Below are 18,073 nucleotides of genomic sequence, written 5' to 3' on the forward strand. Positions count from 1 at the left end.
CTGTGGGGATTATATCCAGTGCTTTTAGAGCAGGTATTTGTACTACTTTTACCTGTCACTCTCCATATTGACCAATTCCTGCTTTCAGGATTTTATTTCTACCAGACTACAAAGATCACCCTACTTTAAATCCATTCTGTCTCCTGGATACACATCAGCAAGAGAAGCACAGGTTGTGTTGTATTCTCTTTGACTACTATTATATATTAAAAAAAGATTAATTATAATGGCTATGCTAAAATGCTGTGGTACAGGGGAAGGACTTTCAGTTCCCTTAATTTAAGGTACTTAAGGCTACTCCTCCTGTTGTGTCATGTGTTTGCATTATCTATATTTTTTCCTGGGTAATTTTTGTTTCTGATGAAGTCTGTCGGTAACAGCCCTGGAGCCTGCAGGCTCACATCTGCTCACATCTGAAGCAGAGACCAGCTCTCCTTCAACTAGTGCTGTGAAAGTGTCCCTGTCAAAGTGTGAAGCCCTTAAAAAGAAGGCAAGGTGCTTCGTCCAGGTCCAGGACTGGGTCCCAACCCCACCAGCAGTGCCAGGCTTGGGCAGAGATATATGGGCAATTAAACAGAGGCAGGAAAATTCAAAACGAGCCCTCTGCTAGGTAAAATGTTACAAAAGACAAGGAATAAGCAATCCTGTCTCAAAGAGAGTGAAGAATACTTTTGTGTAACCTTGCCTGGTACTGAAATACTACAACGTATAGTCTTATATTCCATGACATATAGGATATGTCAATGGGATTTCTGTGTCTGGAAACAAAACTTCAACAGAAGGAGAATAGTTTTCCAATACTTTCCAATAAAGTATGTTATTGTCCTTACAAGTTCCCCACACCTTAGACTTTACTTCAAACCTTCTTCTCGGTACATTCTAATACTGAAGTGCATAAGCTTATGTTCATCTTTTTAAAAATAAGCTAACAATAATCTGAAAGTTACCTAAGTACAGCCATTATGGCTTGGCTGTTTTGCCATTCCAGACAGACAACTGTTTAGAAAAGAAGACTTGAGTACTGCAGTCACACTAACGGGAGGTATTTGCTCAAGGTATAGACTCCCCTGAAGACAACAGCAACACCTCATTGATAAATGAATCTATTGTATCACTAGCTTGGCATTCCTAGCAGCCACTGGCAGAGAGAGCCCAAGGACTCAGCACTGAACCCTGTGGGCTTTCCTGTTCATACCAGCGGTAGCATACCAGTCAAGGATGAAGTGGGAAAGAAAGCTTTGGAAAATGCCATCATGCAAACAGAAAACAACGTGCACGCGTTCTGTCTTCCTGCCTCCATCACCTTTAATTACTCTGCGCAAACTGAGATTTGGGAGCTCTCCTCGTCACAAGCGGAAATCAAAGTCTGGTCTGTCTCTTGATGCTGAGCTTCTCATTGCAAAAGGAGGCGCTGAACTCTAAGTAGCACTTAGGCGATGAGGTGATTATAAACAAAATGCTGCAAAACTAAATATTGTGGGGTGGTTGTGAAGGCAAAAGGCAGGTCTCTTGGGATTAATCCCCAGGTCACTTTGTCACTCCCAAGGCACTAAGAGTCTTCTACAAAATGGTCTCTGGATTTTTCTGTGAATCCACTACTCAACAGCAATGAGGAACTGACGCAGCAAAACACAGAAGTGTATGTGTGATGATAAGCTGTTGATCAGCCCTGCCCGTGCTCAAGATTTTCCCTTCCCACTAACAGCAGTGGAGGTGCAGAGGCAGCACCTGGGACTGTGTGCGTGTCCCTAGCCACACCAATGAGACTGGGGCCACTTCTCTGGCCCTCTATCTTCTTCCTTGAATAAGAGTGTCATACTCTAATGCTTCACCACTGGTGTATCAAATAGCGCTCTTGATTTCCCCAAGAGGCCTGGTAATAATAATACCTGTGCACCTGATAATAGGGATTTGTCCTGAGTATTGCTTGACATCGCTTAGAGGCAGAGAATGAAAAAGCTGGTGAGTGTATTAATAACCTTGGTCTTTTCACCAGGGAGGGAGAAGCTCATATGAAGCTTTCTGCTTCATAAAACCTTTACAAACCTATGCTCAGAGAAAAGAGAAAAGGATATTTTTTAATATATCATATTCTTAAAGAGGCACTTGCCTGGAATAGACTGAGCTTTGGATACCATTGTCTAACTGCAGCCTCATAGATGAAGCATTGATTTAGGCTTTATGAAAACTGGAGTCCAGTCTCTCTGCAACAAACTACATTGCTTGGGGCTTTCGATGAGAATTCATTTCCATAAGTTGTTCTTGTTAAGCTGGTGGGTCCATGTGGAAGCCGGCAATATCTCATTTCCAGCACACAGAGGAGATGACAATCAGCCCCATGTCTCTTTACAGGAAGAAAAGGAAGGGGAGAAGCAATAGGAAACTACATGAGGCAGAAGGAATTGATTGCAACCAGCCAGATAGAATTACATTGTGGAGGACATTTAATATTTCATCTTGATCTTTGCTGTAAAATCACCACAGAACAGAAGAGAGAAGCTTCACCTTCTCTTGATTTGAATTGTAAATTCCCACAAGCAGAACCATGATGTGTTTTCAGGCAATCTGTACTGCTATTGCTTCAATGTGTGTGACCCAGATTGCAGGGAGAACCAGAAAGCCACTCCACCTGCTTGGAGACAACAGTGGCACTAAGCCATCATGGCAACTCCCTAGCACAGCAGGTATTTAATCCAATTGTACTAATGAATTTCTCTCCTCCCTTCACTCCTGGGTAGCTGCAGACATACTGGCACAGGGCTGTCTGGTTAATCACTGCAAGGAGGAAAGAGCTTTGCATCCCACAATCTTAAATGGCTCCATCCTCAGAGCCAGACCTTTTAAACAGCACAGCCTGGGTTTCAGTTGTGACTGATGTAAGTAATGGGAAGAGACAGTTGCTGCCCAAGAAACTTTACAGTGTTGAAAGGAAAAGATGGGAAGGGAAACGGAGACTCTGGACCAAGGTCATACAGAAAAACAAGAGGTAGACTAGAAACAAGGATGCCAAATATACTAAGGGCAAATACATACTCAAGACATGCCCATCCCATGCAAATCCTCCAACACTCTCAATCTCAGTAAATCCACCAGCCTCCAGTGCCTCCTACTTCTGTTATATGGCCCACAAAAAATGGGCCATACATTTCCTGTGATGGGAGAAAGTCATAGGCGACGCTTAGCAGGAATCTGAAAAGGGAAAGGGAGGAAAAGGCATCACTGAGCATCCCTACACACCAAAATATCTCCTATAACTCCGACTTGCCTCTAACAGTTTAGCTACTTACCACTGAAATGCAGCTCCCTGAGGTGGATTAGAGCTGGGTCATGTCAGCAGGAGCTCACATCAGAGAGAATAACTGCCCCAAGAGCTCCACCTGTTTATCTTTCCTGCAGCCTAAAGCTGCCAAACACCTCTCCATTTGTCTTGATAACTTCCAAACTCACTCAGCCAACTGTGATTCAGCTCTACATATTAATTATCACAAAATCTCCCATATTTACTCATTGCTCCAGATGATTAATCAGCTATTCAGGCATAACACCATCCATGCCATTGTAATTACAGTCAAATACTAATGTTTTATGCACTGCAATCACAGCTGTCATGAAACACCAGAGGAGTCTGGTAATACAAGCAATGTCATCTCTTCACAGTCTCCACAACCCAAAATTATCTACACTCTGGAATAACTTCTTAAAGACAGCTCATGAGATCAAGGTCTCAGTGCAGGCTAAAACTGGAAACAGAGATGGGCTTCAAAACAGAAGAGGTTTTATGGACAGCATGTGGTGATGAGGACAGCTTTCATTTGTGCTTTCCCTGACTGGGTGCTGCATGTGTGTAGACAGGAGCTGGTTTCAAGGCCAGTGCACTGCAAAATGCTGTTGCAAGCATCGCTCCACTCTCTGCTGCCAGGACACATTCCCCAAGGCTGAGCACTCTGCTCACCCTAGGGTGCAAGGGGGTAAGCAGCCTCTTACCACCTTATGGAGAAGAGATGGAGAGGGAAGGGCCAAGATCATCAGCACTTCATGCATCCAAAATCTGCTCTCAAGAGCAACCACCACAAAGGGCTGGAGTGGTGATGTTGGGAGAGAAGACAGACTTCTTGGCTGATAGTTCTATCAAAATACACCTCACTCTTCATTTTGTTACCCGCTCTGGTTTCAGAGCAGCCTGCAAACAGTCAAGGCAGAGAATTTGTTACACAGAATTTACCAGCTTTGCATTCTTCTTTAGAGCTCTTCCTGCTTAGCTGAGTGCGTACCCTAACCCTTAGATAACCTCCTCAGTAATTCTCCATACACTGGCTCTCTTATCTCACTGACCTTGTTACTTAATTTACTGCAGTGAAATGCCCCTGATAAACTTCCTTTAGCCTTATTCTGATCTCAAACAAAAACATGAAGATGATGACTATTTACTCCCTGAATCTCCTCCCCAGCAGCTACAACATATGGGGTTTTCCCCATTCTCTGTTTTGTACAGGAACAATTTCTCCTTCAGCTTTCTAAACTAGCAAACTTCTGACAAGGGATCAGGGTCCAGGATCCTGAAGCTGGGCTGCAGCAAGGAGCAAATTTCACTATCTATAGTTTATGTAAATAGTCAAAGTATGTATTTACTGGGGTACGTTCCCGAGCCAGGTCCTGCATTAACACACTGACCAACAGTGCTGTCCCTAAGGCCACACACACACACGTTAGGCAAAAGCACTGCCTAGCCAACAGCCTCAACCCCTCTCAGACTCCAAAGCTGCTTTAAAACATCTTTTGCGCTCACATAAATGTCTCAAGCTCATCCTACGTTTGAGTCAAGCACCTGAGCTCAGTCTCACCACTCGAGACAGCCTGGACAAAGAATGCTTGGCTGTCAGTCGGCCTCATAATACTAAATCTTGGATCCCAGCACTGAAATCAAAATGCTAAATGATGTAGCCAGAGCCCAGAAGAAAGGATATAACGTGGAAACAGCATGAAAACTCAAAGTCATTACAGCAGCCGTTACAAAAGTCTTTTGTGTTGTTTTTCTTGGGTTTTTTTCCATTGCATATTTTGCCCAAGGCTGGTGGTGTTCACTTGTTGAGCAGCTCTTTGGTGGTCTGCAGGAAGCTGATCAGTCTTCTCAGTGGGGCAGTTTAATTCGGAAGGGATAATTTAAGAGAAAGGCTATCAGCCTGTTGTCCAGCCTCTGAGAAGCAGCTGAGCCTGCTCAGGGGCTGCCTTCCAGTGGAATGAGTAGCTGCTTGACACAGGGATCTTTTCTCAGCTAGGTAATGAGCTGCATTGATTTTCCTCAAAAAGAAAATTGGACTTTTACAAACAACGCAACAAGCTGCTTGAGTCAGGACGTTGCTGAAGTGATCTTGTGACCACCACAGGTTCCTGTGCTTATCCGTGAAAGAGAAGAAACAAAAGTCAGCAGGTTTGTTCTGCAAGGGCAGGTTGCACCCTTGAAAAGCAAATCTCCTTTCTAATACATTGGTCAAGCACCAGACTAACATGCCCTGCAGGAGCAGTTGACATTCACTTCTCCAGCAAGGAGCACTGAACTACACTTCATTTGGGCCACCCGAGGGCCACTTTGTAGCTCATTGCTGTCAGTCTGGGCAAAACAACTCTATGGCCAGAGGCCCTGAAAACACCTCTCTTTTCTTCCCCGAGCTGTTGAGCATTTTTGACCTCCCAAGGAAGTCTTCACACGGCAGAGCCCATGGGATTGTCCTGTTTACATAGACCAGGCTATCCAGGTCTGGCCATCATAGGTTCAGTTCTTACATCCTAAAGCTAAAAATGATTAGCTATAATCCCCATCTCAATTGCTATGCCTACAGTATACTCCTGAAGCTGACCTGACAGGAGGAAAAATATTCAATTTAGAACGTATCAGTGGAATACAATTCCTGCCCTGGTACCTCTCCAAAGGTGCCGGTGGCCTTGAATTTCTTTTGACCTTTCTGCAGGACATAGGCCACCAGCACCGAGTTTTTAGGGTGGCTGGGAACAATCTCCATTTCCTTCAGCACACAAGGAAACCCTGCCTCTGTCGTTGCAGTCACTAAGGCAGGACCCGAGGTGCTTCCCATCCTGCATGGAGATTGTGATGCCCACACGAGACGCTCAGTAAACCTTGTCCAGCACTGAGGTCCCCACTGCTGCAGCTGACAGGGTCTCTCATCTGAGCTGCACAACTGCAAGTGAAGACAGCATCATCCTGTGGGCATGGGGGTTTGTGTAAGTGTCTCACTCTCTCTCACTGCCCCCTTCTCCCATTCACCCACTGTGGGTGCTTTTGGCTCATCTTCAAATGACCACCCTCACCAAGGGGCAGAGGCTTCCCAGCGCAGCACACTCAACTTGCAGGGTATTGTCTTTACAGAGCTGAGCCCTGAAACTCATCCTCAAAAATGGGAACATGCCTATGGGAATTAAATAGGAAAGCCCTAAGCTATTTTCTTCTGCTAAGCAGGGAGACAACACAGCTACCGCCTTCTCCTTAGCTCCCTGCAATGAGGGAACAAACCAAAGGACAGCAGGGAGGAGCTGCTACTCAAGTAAGCACCATGGAGCTGCACACCCAAGCGCTGGCTGTGTGCACCAGCACATTCAAGCTTGTCCAAACCCCTCCATCTCCTCTCTCTGCTCCCCACTTGCTGGGGCAGAGCACCCATCTCTCAGTGTGCCATTCTGTTTACCTTCAATTCCTAGCTACATGCTCACAGTCGCCCAAGAGGCATCACAATCACTCAGCAAGCAGGAAGGCAATGGGGGTTATTCCCTCGATATCCCACTCCCAAGGCCTTGCTGTGCAATGCAGTCTTATGCACTCATTGCTTCCAATGGCCCCAGAAGGCAGTAGGGCACCCATACAGGCACCAGCTCTCCAGCAAAGCAGGAGGAATCTTCAGTCTTGTACTCAGCTGTGATTAGGCAAGATGCCTGACTCTTGGTTGCTACAGCATCCAATTGCTCTTTACAGTTTAATTTAGAGATCCAACAATTCCTGTCTCTGTCTCCAATGATATCAGTAGACTCTGAAATAAAGCAGTTATGGGCAATAATTTCTCTGATCAGGCATGGACACCTGTAGAAACTTACTGGGGAAAATAAAAAAAAACTTTTCATTGTTTGCCAAATTAGAAAATTAAGGAAAAATATCAGCAGCAGTGAGCTCAGCAGGGACAAGAACTGCTAATTTTGTGTTGGTAAATGAGAATTACAAGAAAACAGAAAATAAATAAAAATGCAAATTTGAAGCCGTAGAAAAGCACAATTAAAAGAAGTAGATGACACGTTTTTCTGTGCCAGAAAGGAATGAGATTAGAATCACAAAATAGGCTCTTCTAGTATTTTTCACATCAGTCACTTCTGTGTCTTGTTTAGTGCATTATAAAACCTGGAGACATACTATAATCTCTCCAGCAAACTGATGTCTTATTATTTAGCTTTAAATATGAGGGGAAGAAAGATTTACAAAACCTCCAGCATATAAAACAAGATAACATTTTCCTTTCTAATGGGATAAAAGAGAGATCATGCCAGTAAATGATGAGGTTGCCAGCACTAGGAACGGTCAGCAAGATGCTCTTGCTGAATATGTGCATGCGCTCTAAGTAGCTCCATCTGACCTAAGTTTATACAGAATAACTGTGGCGATATGTGTAAAGAAGAGAGGCACCACGCTGCTTCAGTGCCCATAGATCCTGACCCAGCTCCTGCATGGTGCATTTTCCTTAGGAGCCAGCAGTAATTTGCTGTTCCTGTCCCTGTTTGCATTAGTGTATGAACAGCGTATGGAAAGGAGAGGTGAAGGGCTGAGAGGTGATCACTAGCTCAGAATAAGGCATCATAATCCCATTTCCAAAGATTCCCAATTTACAATCCCTCTTCCCTTTAATAACAACTGTGTTGGTCTAATGATGAATGAGCTTCCTTTGATCCTGTTTAGGGAAGGAATAGAAGATCTCCAAAGCTCAGACTAACACTGCCTTTTCCAGAAAAAAAAAAAGAGAAGTTTTGCTCCCTGCCTTAAATACAAGATGCCTGGTGTTACCTGCCAATATTCACACCACACCTGAGCTCGATCCTAAAAATGGAATAAAAGCATCAAAATATCTCCTCTGCCCTTCCTGTCCCTTTAATAATCCTACAGAATTAGTCTGAATGTGCTGATTATTTTCCACTTGCATTAATCATGGCCAAATCATGCTAGAGGAGGAAAATACACAGCCTGCTGTTCCCTCTGAGCACTCTCCCCTCACCCTCCTCTCAGAATAGTCTCAGCCTGGAAGGCACCCTGCCAGTGTGATTAACAGTGTGAAACAGGGAAGGGAAAGAGATGGGAAGATGACGGAAAAAGGCTTTTCCTTAAAACTTAGACATGGGGTTTGGATTATCAGAGCAAATCATCAAACTCTTGAGAGCATCCTGCATCTGCAGTGTCAGCTCATGAAATCCAGGTAAGTGCATGATCAATGACCATCATCTTCTGTGGTCTTATTCCAGTCCCTGTCCGCAGCTCCACTCCACATACATACCCAAACATCAGGCTCATTAGAAATGCCTGCCAAGTTTTTCTCTTTTTCTGTTGTGGCTGTGCTTATTAAAATATTCAGTAAAGGCCCAATAAATTATGAAGAGCTGCAAATGGTCAGCTTATTGTAGTAATTGGGATGGAGCCGACCAGGAAAAAAGGTAGGAGGGAAAGCATGTTATTCTCTCCTTGACCAGATTTCTCTCTCCCAGCTTTGCAGCTCTACAGAGCAAGCATTCCCACAGAGCTGGCTAGGAGGCTCCCTTCACCATCAGCCAAGAGAAAGTGAGTGCTCAGGATGATCCAGCTTACCTTAATACAGGCGTCTAAAACACGCTGAGTCCATCCCATCCTGTATCAGTACTGAGGAGGTTCCTAGACCACCCTTTGGAACACCTTGGAAGTTCATCACCTCTTGGTCTGCATTCTGGAGGCGAAGTCAAACTGCATATGTCTAATTTAAAGCTGTGAATGTCACATTTCAGGCTTGATTTGGCCATCACCACTCTCTGCAGGGAGGCAGCTTGTGCTACCAAGCAAGGAGAGAAGCACAAGCTCTTATCCTCAGCCTGTGAACTCCTCCAAAGAGGATCCCTGTTGCTGGCTCTCCTCCACAGCAGCTGCTGCTGTGTCAGAAGAATAGATTCTGCCAGGAAGATTTTTCCATTTTCCTTTTCTTTTGCCAAAATCCCCGAGGGCACTGTCAAAAAATAAAATCATGAAAAAATGCACCCAAAAGAAAGCAGATATGAAGTGGAGTCAACCTGGCAGAAGGATTGGGTGACAAGGCCAGAAAGCAAGGAGTTAGTGTTGGGCTGTTTCCAGATGCATTATGGTCATGTCACACATCAATAAGCTGCAACAGGCATAAAGATGGGCAAAATTTTGCCTACAAAGCCAGCAGCTTCATACATAGATAGAATCACTGAGAAGCTCAGGAGAGTGTTTCTAGTCCTGGTCTTTGCAGAGTAGGGCTAGACAGTAAGAACTGAGAAGAAGGGAAACCCTCAGTTCAAACAAAAAGCCTTCAAAGGCTCTTAAGGCAGCTGAGCATGCTGAAAGACACATTTCACGTACCATGGCAAAAGGGTTAAGATGTCAGTGCAAGTCAAAGCATTTAGTATATAATGCCTGAGTTCTCCCCAGGCAAGTGCAAAAGTCTCTCCTCCTGCTGGCAGTGCCTAAGAGAGAAAAGCAAGGCCTTGCAGAAGGGTTTTTGCTGAAGAATTTTCCTCTTCCTACAGTCCTGAAATCCAAATCCTTATAAGTCTTTGCATGGGAGGTTCACATTCTGTATTACAGCTGTTCAATGCTCTAAGGGCTGCATCCAAAACCTGCTGAAGATACTGTACTTAGGTGGATCAGGCCAGCCACATATATGTAACATGGCCGGAAATCTCAGACTTTCAATGGTTTTGTTCTCTGGTAATAGAGACACTCACAGCAATCTGCTGTGACAGCAGGTGGCTTGAGGAGTATTTACAGAAGGAGAGGTTTTCCTTCCCCATCATGCCCAGAGCAACACAGTCGGGCAAAAAAAATGACGACAAAAACTACACACAGTGACAGAACCAAAACATGCCACAGGAAAACACCTTCTGGTGTTGTTTTGTTGCTTTTGTCGGGGGCAAAGCTCCCAGAGCTCCCATCAACTACTTGACCAGTTTAAAACAAAGAATCATTGCTGCTTTCTCGCTACGATAGTGATCAGGAATGATTTTGACTGAAATAGCTCATCTCTTGACTGGTGAGGACTTCCCTTGAAGCCGTCTAGCTTGCAGGACATGCAGTGTTCCAGCTTACAGTCTTTAAGTCCCATGAATGTTGAATGTGTTCCTGGGGAAGTCATCTTAGAGACAAGCCTACCAGGCAACAGCAAAGCGGATGCTCTGAGCTTGCAAGGTGAAGATGTTGCTCTACCTTTAACCCAAGGGAATTGGTAGACTTGACTGCCCTGCCCTCCTTGTGCCACCGTGGTGCTCTCTTGGTCTTAGGCCTCATACCACAGGATTTGTGTAATGGGCTAACAAAGGTGATAACAGTTGAGGTCCCTAGAAACCCCTAGGGAAATGCAGCTGACACCTACTGACCTTCTCCATTAGATCATGCATTGCTGACTCCTGACGTGATCTTGACCTCTCGGTCCCATCATGATATCATCTGTGTTTTAACACAGGCAGAGGCAGATGAATTGAATCCCATCAAGGAGATCCAAGAGAAAATTTTCCCTCAAGAGACATACTGATGCAAAGGGTTAACCGATGTACAGGGGGGTTAAGGTTAAGCTGCTTGCTTAACAATGTTACTGCTTACTCATGCTTACATAACAAATGCACGCTCAACACTTATCGTGCTTGCCGAAACAGGGTGGGAGGCCCAAGGCTATTGATGAGAGGAAAGAACAGTAACTTGGTTCCTGTTCTCTGGACCCCTAAACTGGCTGAAATCAGCTTTGCGGTTTGGACAGTGACTAAATCACCAGGGAACATGGGCAACGACAAGAGGTGAAAAGGTCAAGGAAGACTCATTTACTTCATCTTGAGACCCTCACCCACGACCACCAGGAGACACTACACAAGCAAGGAGCTTTTACCTCATTATAATGTGAAGAGGGGATAGGTCACGAATATGTATAAGTGTGTTGTGTAATCTAATGCATATGTAATAGTTTAGAGGATAAATATAGAGGAGAACAACGCTGGGGTACTCATGCATTTGGAGGAGCAATCCCCCATGTGTCTCAGTGCTGAATAAAGCATACTTACTTTACAACTGTAACGACTTGTGGAGTTTATCCTCGCATCCATACTTTGTTTCATACTTAGGAGAGCCTCCAGTGCTACCTGACATAAAGGTTCTGCTGGCCTCAGTGCCTTCTCATCACTGTGTTCTCACAGGCTCTTGTTATAAAGGTAACAGCCAGGCCTTTCCCTGACATACATTGCAAAGATGAGGTGAAACCATCAGGCAGGGCTGAGGAAGGATGCACTCTGTAGGCTGCATGTTCCTGTACCACTGCACGACATGGAGTGCTCTGATCAGTGCATTTCAAATAAAACACACTCACATTCATCAGCTCCAAAGGAAAAACAAATCCTCATGTAAGCTTTTAGAAGGAAGGCCAGAGAACTGCTGGATCACTGCTTGGAAAGGGCAAAGTTGGAGCAGAGCTTAATATTAAATTAGTGAGAAGTTTAGATGGAAAACACTCCAAAACCACTTGTGTGCTGAGCTAGTACCAAAGGGTACCCTGAAGGTTTTTAATCATTCGCAGGGCTTTGGCACCAGCATTGATGTTTGAAACCTGAACTTGCTTTGAACACAGTGTTCCCAGCTGCTGTTGGCTTAAGAAACAAACTGTTTGGGAGGCTGAGGCAAGGACGTGTGTGAAAAGGAGAGAAACCTGCCTTGTTGCTTCTGTGAGATTCTCAGGAGAGGAAAGGACACAGCAAAAAAGGGCCTTAAATACAGAACAGAATGACAGCTCTGATGTGGCCTGTCTTGCAAGGACTTCTTCTCCCCCATACCTCGATAATTGTTCCTGCTTCCTCTTAAATAATAAAGTTCTTAAAAGAAGTTAACAGTGTGTGAGTCTGCAAATACCACTGCTTATAGGAAACCGTGGCAATCCGCATGCCATTCTCCTGATTCTTAGAAACTCTTACATACTCTCAAAACTCTTCCCAGAACTATGACTGGATGTGGTTGCCCACACAGCAAAGTGTGATCCTGCAATTCAGCAGCCCATACGTAACTGCTGCTCTCTTGCATCCACCTTTCCCTTCAAAGCTGGAGGCATTGGATTCTGCACAGACTGGTTTCTGACATGCTTCTAAGAGCCTGCAAGCACATCTCCCACCAGCAGTGAGAGGTCTGAAATGACAGGCTCCATTAGTCCATGCAGAATCACATTTGGTTCTCATTTTCTAACAGACATCCAAGATAATATTTTTAGAAGAAGCTATACTGGTATTTGCAAAAAATAGCTTTCTCTGCTTTTATCCCAAGTGGGGTCTTTTCCAAGTTTCTTTTCCTACTTTAGCCATATCTCTAAAGCTGTTCATATTAAATAATCCGATTCTAGAAATGCATTAATCAGAATCTCTTTGGGCTCCTATTGCATGTGCCTTTCTCTGTGTCACAAGACAAAAATACAATCAGCTCAGCCACAACCTAATTCTCTTCCACAGTAGAGGAAGCACAGATCTGAGGACCATATATAGGTGACAGTGGGTTCATCCAGTGTTTGCATGGTGCCGTTGATGTCCATGCATCAAGAGGAGCAGCATCCCAAGACCACCATGAGGAGTGTGCCCTTATTGATCCCTCACAGTTAAAAATACAGACCCACAGCCTGGTGCAATCCATCAAATGGAAAGGAGAGCCACCAGCATTGACTGGCTTTGCCGAGTGCTGACCTGCGTTCCTCCAGCTACATTAGTGTGGGGAGCCCTCATAAATCTGTTTTGGGAAGGGTTTTCTCTGCTTGCTTGTTTTCAGCTCTGCTGAAAGCCTGGCAGGATAAAAGACATCCCTGATGTCTGCAGGGGCTCTGCTGCCTGCTGGCAATAAAGCTTGAAGCAATTTGATAGCACAGAGGTGAGCATCCAGAGGCAAGGCCATGGGGTGCACCAGGCTGGTGCTGAGCTGCAGTCAACCAGCAGCCATGGGAACAGTAGAGCAGAGCAAGGCCCTGGGGTCTGGCTCTTTCCACACGTTTGCAGGTGCCCCCCGGTGATGCTGTGCGCATTAGGGATGCACTAAGTAAGGATTATCACTGTGGGCCCAGGTAAACCTCAAGTCAGGGCTCACCTGCCCACCACCAGCCTGCCTTTTCTGGGCAGTCATGGGCAGTGTGGCTCCATGAAACCACCCTACACCAGGGATGCCCTTTGCTAGCAGTGGGGCTGTGTTTCTGCTGGCAGGAACCAAAGGGAAGGGCAGGAAATCAAAAGGGAAACCATTCCTGACCCTAAAGACACCACACCAAACCCACCCCCTGTCCCCAGCCAGTCCCTGAGAACCATAGTGGGATTAGCAAGGGGGTGAGCAAACATGACCACACAGCACAAGACCCCCCAAGAAGTCTCCAACACAAACCTATTTACCCCTCTGTCTAGGCACTGCTTACACCAAGGTGAATGAGATCAGCTTTCTGGCCCTGTTAAGCTTCATCAACTGGCCCATGCTGAATTATTTAAAACCATCTTTTATTAATCTACCACTGCTTTTTTTTCACTTGACCTTTAGCAAGCCACTTACCACTCTGAGTGGTTTGCACCAGCTTCATCCCCACACGATGATGCTGCAGGTGATGAGAGGGACAGGCCACTACCCTGCTACTGCTCTTGAAATGTTTCAGATGCCGCTAGACCAAAGTGGGCTGCTAACTGGAGCATTGGATTTACCCTCATGCTTAATGGGAGGTCTTGTCTAAATGTACAGATCATATTGCTCAATTATGACAATACTTCTGTTTAGAAGCCCCCTGCTTAGGGTATTGTACATTCTTTTTAAACAAGTTTAGCATACCCAAACCCAAACAAGCACAGGCTAAAATACTGCCAGCGCCAGCACAGAGGCTAAACACAAGCAGTAAAACTTGGGCACTGAAGGGAACATACCCCCAGCCCAGCTCCTTCTGGTGTCCACCATCATCCACCACTAGCCCCCTGGCTATGTGACCAGGGTTGCCCACATGGCCTTGGGGCTGAGGCAGCTCTAAGATTCAGTTTTGAGGATCTGCATTTGAGACACAACCATCCAAACGAGGCTCATGCCACCAAAATTCCCTCCACACACATACGGGATCAAAAATCTCAAGCTGAGAAAGAATTTGGGAAATAATCTAATCCAGTTTCTTGCCCCAACAGACCAGCCCTCAATCTTTGCTATCCCACTTTCTGCAAAGTGTGGTCCACTTTGCTGTGCTGGGCTTAAAGATCAGAGACTTCAACAGGGCTTCACCAATTTACTCCGGCTGGGGAACTGGCTCCAGCCATTCAAAGCCCTCTTGAGAGCTCACACAACCTTCACAAGGCACGCACATCCTGCTCTTTTTACTCTTCATTCACCTTTTGAACACCCATCTGTGTTGATCACTGCTATAGCATGCAAGATCTCAGAGCAGGGACATTGCTGTCTGATGTGTGATGACTTTACAGAGCTGATACTGCCCAATGTCAGTCACATGGAGTCGCTATGACTCTGAGCCTGGCACCAAGCATGGTCAGACACACCAGACAGGTGTGAAGGAGCAGACTGCAGGGAACTCACAACTGGCCATTGCCTGCGAATCCAGTGTGTTTAACTTGCATGAAAAATCCTAAATAATCCTAAATAATTCAACTGAGTAACCTCATGCTAACAAATAAAAATGTATCTACTCTTGAAGGAAGAGAGATTTGTCACTCTGGGATATAAAGCAATGTCAGGCTCCTATAGATAAAGCAAGACACTGTAATATTGATAAGGTATCTGAATTTGGCTTATAAATAAAACATTAATTCCTCTGTCTTCTATAGGGTACTGGATCAAACCCTGCCAGCACACAAGCAGGCAGGGCCCACAGCTCCAAGCACATCTTTGGTTTGACCAAATCAAGGCTCATTCTCTCAGTCTCCACTCACTAGCAGGTGGATTTTGGCAATAAGACTACTTCTAGTTAAGTATCAACCTCCAAGGTCAAGCAGTTGATTTCTGACAGCTACATAAAGAGGCTTGGGCAGGTGGAAGGGGTGGCAAAGGCAGAGGGCAAGGTCTTTATACTTCCAAAGGTGATAAACCACCTACAAAACAAGTCAAGCCCTGTCCAAAGGGGAGTTGTAGAGAATCACAGAGAGAGAGGCAAAGATCATTTTCACAGCAAAAGAACAGATGATAAATAATCCTCCCAGCACAAACTGAACAGAATGATAAGTAATGGGGCGGGCTCAAAGTGGTCCGTGCCTATTTACAAGACAAGTACTTGAGGTTCATAATGAAATTCCAGATATTGTGGTTTATCTGGAGGTTTTAGAAGACATGCAGATGTGGCACTTGCAGATGTGGCACTTGCAGATGCACTTGCAGATGTGGCTTAGTGGTGGACTTGGCAGTGCTAGACTAACAGCTGGTTCAACCTTAAAAGTCTTTCTCAGCCTAAACAACCCTATGATTCTATCTCTGGCCTATTCAAACCATGCTGCAAGCAAACAGCTGAGGGCTGAGAGTTTGGTTTTGCTGTGGCTTTCTTCCTCAGGCCCGGCAAAGATGGAAATGCCAGCATCATTAATTTCTATTATCTGTTTTCTTCCCCTGTTAAGCCACCACCACCCAAGCAGGGCACAAGTCCAGCAAAGGCACTGGACCAAGCACATCTGCTACACACAGACATCACATTTTCTTCTGCTACCTGCGACTGCATTGCCATGTCTCACACATTGCCACTGATTGCCTTTCTCCTTGCTTCTTCTCTCACAGTCCAAAGCTGTCCACTTTTCCTCAGGGAAACCGGGGCTGCCTCCCAATGGCTCTAATTCAAGGCTGCTCCTGTGGCTGACAAAAATGCTCTATTTCTGCACATATCCATGCATGGATGCTTCCCTGCAGCTGATCTTCAACCACAGGGCTCACTGAGTCAGGCACTAACCTTCTTTCTCCATTGCAAAAGCAAGTGCTTCATGACAGAGGCACAGGCTGAAAGATACTGGCATGGAAACTAACATCAATGGATTTAAGTCCTAAATCCTCAGCATGCTGTGTTTAATGAGTGGGTCAAACATGGAATTCCTGAGCACAGGACAAGCCCCTCGCCCTTCTCCACTTCATAAAGCAATGCTGTTTGCTTTCCAGCTTGTGTTTGCCTGCCCACTGCCCTGAGAAATGGGAAGCATGGGAGACAACCCTTCCCCATTAAGCCTATTTCCCAGTTGAAGATAAACGTGGCAGGAGAGCAGGAGGGACAACCCACACTGAAGCAAAACCTGAAGTCCCAATGAATAAGCTGAATAAGCCCAGAGGAAAGAGGACCACGTTCCCACATGGGCTGACAAAGACAAGGGTCCAGAGTAATTTAATTCCTATCCACACATGATGCTCCCATGCAGCTCTGGTCTTTGAACACTCTCTGACATTCAGAAGATGTTCTAGCTTTACTGCCCACATAAACATCCACTGGGGCTGCTATCTAGGAAGAAAAGGGAGCTAAATATTTAATTTCAGTCTATTTCATCAAATATTTAATCTATTTAATATTAATTAAATCTTGGTCTGAATAAACAACAGCTAAAAAAAAATCACCTCTTCCATCAAACATCTCATAACTTGAACAGGCCAGTTTAGACCAACTCAATTAAGATAGCAATTAATAACGGAAGAGGGCCCTATCTTTATTTTCCCAGGGCTGGAATTGCTGTGGTGGGTTGCTGGCCTCCTGTAGCCTTTTAGGCCGAACCCTTTTGCAGCTGTACAGTAGAATCATGCAGTTTATACCAACCACTTCCACATCCTGTTTCACCATCTTTCATTTTCCATGGACTTTATTTGTAGCCCCACAAGTGGTGCCCTCATCCCACTCCCAGACACTGTTACATCCTCAGCAATAGGAATCCATGCTAAGGTGAGAGCAAAAGCTATTTGAGTGACAGGAAATAAAACCCAGGCACATAAATGGCTGAGCCAGTAACAGGCATTGCTGGGGACAGTGAGCAACAGCTACAGTAGGAGCAGATCATTTCCAGCACAAAGGATTTAAGCCAGCTAACACTTGGCTATAAAGACAGCTGCCACCATTGCATCTGCTGCTACAACCATCTTATTTTACCACAGAAAACCCTATTTGGACCAAACCCCATTCATAGCAGTCATACAGCCAGAGAACATTTTCCAATTAGCCCCAGCAGAGCCAACAGTGATGAAAGATTGCCCTACATACAACACTACTTACCTTGTTTTCCTCGCTGTGTGCCTGATTTAGCAGAACAGCATTTAGCTTTTCTTCTCCTCTGCTGCACTGTTTTAAAGCCCTCTCACCCAAACGCTGACTGGTGTTGGTGGAAGTAATTATACTGCTGTTCAAAATGTATGAGATATATCTTCATTATCCTGAGACAGTAAAGCCAAAGGCCCCGTGATGGTAAATATTTCAATGTAAGTACACCAGATTAGTCCCTTTAAACTGGTTATTTTAACACCTCTAGCCCTACAAAACTTTGGGGCTTAAAAGCCACGAGATGTGTTGAAAATAATGAATATGGGATTACTTTCAACATCTCTGAAGTTTAAACCCTTGGGTTGTGCTTTGGTTACAGGTCAAACCCTAACCATGGGGAGACTCCACTCTCTTTTGACTTGGTTGACTTGGGTCATGTATTATACCTTAATAATGTATTTGGAGTCCTCTCTATAAATGTGCCCTGGGTGATGCCACAGCAGAGTTAATGAACACAGAGAGCTGTGTTTGTGCCATGGAAAGGCTGCAAAGCACCGGGCACAGCCATGCCTAAAGTAACAGGAAGCTCATTCTGAAGGACCTTGTTCTAAGGAGCCATTTCATGT

General features: G+C 45.1%; 1 long non-coding RNA gene across 1 annotated transcript in view; it reads right to left on the minus strand.

Moving 5' to 3' along the window:
- Nucleotides 1–17,722, minus strand: part of LOC133272427 (uncharacterized) — a 38,110-nt gene extending 20,388 nt beyond the window's left edge. The window contains exons 1-3 of the long non-coding RNA XR_009744413.1: nt 17,463–17,722; nt 8,849–8,963; nt 3,985–4,180 (exon numbers count right to left, since the gene is read on the minus strand). This is a non-coding gene — a long non-coding RNA (uncharacterized LOC133272427). The remainder of the gene's footprint in view (nt 1–3,984; nt 4,181–8,848; nt 8,964–17,462) is intronic.
- Between the last annotated feature and the right edge of the window lie 351 nt (nt 17,723–18,073).

Source organism: Pezoporus flaviventris, unplaced genomic scaffold (assembly GCF_033815535.1).
Source record: "Pezoporus flaviventris isolate CSIRO_AGI_PZ_B2104156 unplaced genomic scaffold, CSIRO_AGI_Pfla_v1 ptg000029l, whole genome shotgun sequence".
Taxonomy (NCBI): Eukaryota; Metazoa; Chordata; class Aves; order Psittaciformes; family Psittacidae; genus Pezoporus; species Pezoporus flaviventris.